General features: G+C 50.9%; 2 protein-coding genes across 4 annotated transcripts in view; both read right to left on the bottom strand.

Annotated features, from left to right (window-relative positions):
* Timp2 (TIMP metallopeptidase inhibitor 2) overlaps positions 1–5,468 on the bottom strand; it is a 53,191-nt gene that overhangs the window by 30,673 nt on the left and 17,050 nt on the right. The window lies entirely within an intron of this gene.
* Cep295nl (CEP295 N-terminal like) overlaps positions 1–5,468 on the bottom strand; it is a 10,447-nt gene that overhangs the window by 2,627 nt on the left and 2,352 nt on the right. The window lies entirely within an intron of this gene.

Here is a 5,468-nt window from a genome sequence, read left to right on the forward strand (position 1 = left end):
GGAGGTGGTAACTCAGGTGAAGAGAAGAAAAGGAGCCCTGGCAGGGTGGGTGTGGTGGGGGGATGGGGAGAGCCGCTGGCAGGGTGTGTGTGGTGGTGGTGGGGCGATGGGGAGAGCTGCTGGCAGGGTGGGTGTGGTGTGGTGGGGCTGTGTGTATGGACCTGTGCTCATACACCCGTGTTACACGCCTGTATGCACAAGAGCAGGGGTGTGCATGAAGGAGTGCGTGTGTACAAAGATGCTCACTACTTGGATTGAGTAAAACTAGAGAGAGAGAGAGAGAAAGAGAGAGAGGGGGAGGGAGAGAGGGAGAGAGAGAGAGAGAGATGCAGACACACATGCATCTGTGTGCATGTCTACAAGGACAGGACTGCATATGCAGGCATGTGTGAGGGAGAGCACACGCTTGCTCCATGGATCTAATGCAAACCAGACAGAGGGAAGGAAACACGCATGATACATCACGATGCTCGGCTTGGCATTGTGAGGTTGTCAGGGGACTGCTGTGTGTCCCTGTGGCACTAGAAGGGCCCATGCTTTGCCAGACTTTCTAAGAGAAGCTGTGCTTCTCAAAGGGACAGTGTCACATGATCACACTGGTCACACGAAGAGCCTCCAATCGCCCTTTCTTTCAGTCCCTACAGGAGCAGGTTGACCTGCTTAAGCCAATGTCAACCATAGCCATCAGAAAGCAGCACAGCATGTTCATTACTGATAACGCCACAATTCTGGCTCCTCTGTGCACTAGGCAGCTGCCATGCAGGTCTCTCTTTTGGAGACGGAGATCTCCCTATATAACCCAGGTTGGCTTGGAACTTGTAATCTTCCTGTCTCAATCCCCCAAGTGCTGAGCTTATAGGCATGCACCGTCACACACAGTAGCTGGGCCTATAGGCATGCACTGTCACACACAGCAGCTGGGCCTATAGGCATGCACCGCCACACACAGCTGCTGAGCTCATAGGCATGCACCGCCACACACAGCTGCTGAGCTCATAGGCATGCACTGCCACACACAGCACAGATCACTTTTGTCTAGCAGTCCTGGGAGGTAATGCTCTGTTAGCACCTGAGGTTCGCAGATGGGGACGCTGAAGCAGGGAGCTAGGGGACACTGGAACCAGATCACATCCTACAAAGAGGTCTCTGACTGGACAGACCACAGGGTCTTTGACCAGCCACGGCCAGTTACACTACATTGACACGAACACGTACGTCCTTGTGATAGCTCCTTGCTCCAGACCAGGCAATCAGAAGCGTGTTCTTAAAAACAACAGCTGAGCTGGGCGGTGGTGGCGCACACCTTTAATCCCAGCACTTGGGAGGAAGAGGCAGGCAGATTTCTGAGTTCAAGGCCAGCCTGATCTACAGAGTGAGTTCCAGGATAGCCAGGACTACGGAGAGAAACCCTGTCTCAAAAGACCAAAAAAAAAACCAGCTGATATTACACTCACTAGCCCGCCGACCACCATGCTAGCCGACCACCATGCTAGCCGAAAGGAAAAACACTGGAGGAAGAGGGAGCTCTCAACTCAGGGGCTGAGATTTTTTCTTTCAAAGTGTAGAAAAGAATCATCTTTTCTTTCTTAGATTTTTCTATTTAACAAATGGTTTTGAGACAGGAGAGTTCCCACACTCAAAGAAGCGGAACCCAGACACTACCTCACATCGGACACAAAAATCAACTCACACTAAAACCTGTATAGACCTAATGTCAGGTCTAAAACTATACATATTTAGAAGAAAACAAGTGTGTGTGTGTGTATATATATGAATATAAACATACATATACACACATGTGTATATGCATATACATACACATACACATACATACACATTCATGGCCCTGGCTTAGGCAAAGATCTCTTAGATATAACAGGAAAAACCGAGCAGTTAAAGCGGAAGTTGACAGATGCCTGGCAGCAGCAGCTGAGCCTGTGCACATTCTGCAAGCAAGGTTTCCAGCCCACAGATCCAGAGAGAGACTCCAGTCCATACTGTTTGAGCAGCTCCACGAGAAGACAACCTAACAGTACACCTGGCTAGAGAGACAACCAGAGGCCGGCAGGATGGCTCAGCAGGTAAAAGACCTTGCTACACAAGCTTGTCATCCTGAGTTCAAGCCCCAGGACCCTGTGAAGGAGAATCGACAGCTGGCAGCTGCCCTTTCACCTCTACACATGTGCTGGGGCACACACAGGCAACCGCTCACATGCACACACACACACACACAAAATAACATAATAGATGCTTTTTAAAAGCTACAAACAGAACTGTCAAGATGGCTCAGCACTGCTCTTCCAGAGGTCCTGGGTTCAATTCCCAGCAATCACGTGGGGGTGGCTCACAATAGTCTGTAACTCTAGTTCCAAGGGACATGACACTTCTGGCCTCCATGGGTACCACACTCATGTGCACATACAACATCGTGCCCTGATACCCCAATACCCATCCCCTGCACCTCAATCCCCCTTCTCACCCCACAATCCCACCCCCACCATCCCACTTCACCCCTACCCTCACCCCCACCCCACTCCCACCACAACACAATTAAAAATAAATCTTTTTTTCTAAAGGAAAAGGTACAAAGATACAGAGACCTCACCGAGAAGACAGATGTATGGTGGGTAAGGGAGCACAGGACGAGCCTCAGTCACCTGAGAAACGCAGACCGAAGCTGCAGTGTGACTGCCTCACTGCCCTCTACAATCAGGGGGAGCTAGGGAAACTAGGGAAACTGGAACCTGCATCCTGTGGTGGGTGTTTAAAATGGGGCAGGGCGCTTCGTCCACCGTCCGGCAGTTTCTCTAACAGTAGGCTGTAGACTGCGTGGCCTGGAATTACCACATCTAAGTCTGTAGCCAGGAGAAATGGAAGCTCAGAGAGACCCAATGACTCAGAACCCAGAGCAGCTGGGTATGAACGTTATGTCTCACACCAAACCATGAACAGATGTCTCACACTAAACCCTGAGCTTTAACCACACGGGGAGTAGCCACATCGGTGATGCCACGGGTGGGGAGGGTCTGTGTTGCTGTGACTTTGTCTCTGATGGCACCCGTCCTACCTAAGGTGTAAAATCTATCTCTGAGCCTGGAGCCAGTGGCTCCCATCCTTTCTCACAGGTGACAATCACTGACAACTGTCATGTCTCTGCCACCCGGAAGTGGCCCCATCTCAGTCAGTGACCCTCACCCTCATGGAGAAATCTTTGGGATAAAGTTGGGAGAATAATAGCTAATTCCGTAGTTCAGGAATCCATGTCCCTGTGATAATTGCTTTTCTGATTTTTTTCCTGCGCCCCGCCCACCTTTCTTGTGACCAGAGGACAGGGTTCCACTTGGGACTCAGGGACGATACTTGCTGAACCTGAGAAGGACCTCCTCACCTGATGTCCTCATCTGCAAGTCCCAAATGTCATCCACAGCTACCAGTAGCACACATACCTGAGCCAAGGGGGTCCACACCAGGCTACATATGACCCTGAGGTTCCCCCCACCTCAAAGGTCATCCCAGTGCCTTTGAGCGTTTGGGGAGAGGAAATGTCTAGTGCTTGCCCCAGAGAAATCAGGAACCAAAGTAATATAATCAGAAAGTACGTGAGGAGCCAGAGAATGGGCTCACACCAGCCAGACTAGGTCCCAAAAGCATATGTGGTCCTGCAGCTGATCTAGTGCAAGAGAGTCATCCTAGTACCCATGCCATGTAGATGCCCAGGGTCTGCTTTCTGCACAGCCACAAGGACAGTCACACAGCTAAATAGCGGCACCAGGCCCTCTACTTGTTGGTTTTGTTGAAACCATGTGCCACACACTCTTACCACCATACACAGTGGTTACAGGGACAAACCCACCACTGTGACTTGAACACTCACCAAACAACGGATACAGCGGTTGTTACCACCTTCCCCAGACACAGGTGGACAATATCGAGTACTACTACCTCTAGGGATGCCAGGGGGACTCGGGAACGTGTGTTCTTTTATAGATGCTTAGCCAGGTCAGGGGATACTTATGAAGACAGGGCCAAGTGGAGCTGGATGGGTGGACTCAGCATCTGTAACCACAAAGCCAGGCTGGCCATAGGGCAGGGTGACTTCCTATCATTCCCAGGCTTCACACACATTCCCTAGTCTCTCTGCAGACCCACCATGGGGTAGCCAGATACTCAGAGAGGTTTAGTAACCTGCCTAAGGCCATCCAGCCCCTACCCAGCATACACCAAGGTCTCAAAATCTCAGCAGGCAGACCCTGATCCAGGTTCCTAATCTGCAGAGAGGGAGTCAGAGCTGGAAGCTACTTGAAGATGCACATCAGCTTTGATCGGGGCTGTGTTTGTCCTCTGGTTGCTCCTAAGGCCTGAGGTAAACTTGTGCGCTCCCTGTGTATTTACCCAGGGCACAGCAGTGCCTCTGAGTCCACCCGCACAGTTAGCTCTCTCTCCCTCCGGCAACAGCAGCTGAGCCCCTAGGGTTTCTTACAAGTCCCCGTCTCCCACACACCCACCTCTGTGCCTGCACCCTCCCCCAGTACAGTACACCGAGACAACTGACAGTGGCCCCACTTTGTCTCCAGACACCACCCACAGGCAACAGCAGCACACCCCTGAACCTCTAGCAAGTTCCAGGGTTCTGCCCTAGTGAGATCCCACCCCAGCCTGTGGGGCAGCTGTAGGGTCAGGTCCATGCTGTGCTGCCAGCTCCATGCCCAGAGCCCATTGCTGCCCAGCATCTTAACTGTGCCCATGTGGATTCTTCATGAGATGGACATGCTTCCTCCATTCTCCATCTATCTGCCGGCTCTTCCCCTCCCCTCCCTGGGACACCCCACAATAGGAGCTCTTTAACAGCCTACGTACATACTCAGGACCCAGACACTAGAATTTTTTTTTGAAACATACAGAGATACTTACAGATTAGTGGCATTAGCTAGATGGAGCATTTCTATACAGCTCAGTCTTACAGTCTCATGCATGCAGCCTGACACTGCTCATGCACACACTTCATCTGTTACACAACACTACTCTGGGATTTCTTTAGTTCTTTGGGACAACGTAGGGGATTCTCTTAAGATATACATACAAGACAGGCTCTTCTTAAACTAAGTGACCCCAAATCTAATGTGGGCTTAGTAAGTCAACTTTGTGTAGCCAGCTGCATCCTATGTGCTGGCTAGAACTGTCCCCTCTTTTTCTGACAGCAACCTGTCCCTCTAACTGCTGTGGCCCAGGAACCACAGGAATAAACGCCCAGTGTGAATAGGAGTATAGAAGTCAGTGGGCCTGGCTGGTGTCAGGGACCCAAGCTTTTGACTCCAAGCTCGCTCTTCCTAAAACACAACTCCCATAGGGCACTGGTGACCCACAAGACAGACAGGAAATCAGCTGCAAGTCTCCAGCTTGTGTGGCTCTCCTGTTGATATTGGGTCTCACTTAAGGCTAGCCTATGACTTTTTTTTTTTTTTTTTTTT

Source organism: Mastomys coucha, unplaced genomic scaffold (genome assembly GCF_008632895.1).
Source record: "Mastomys coucha isolate ucsf_1 unplaced genomic scaffold, UCSF_Mcou_1 pScaffold5, whole genome shotgun sequence".
Taxonomy (NCBI): Eukaryota; Metazoa; Chordata; class Mammalia; order Rodentia; family Muridae; genus Mastomys; species Mastomys coucha.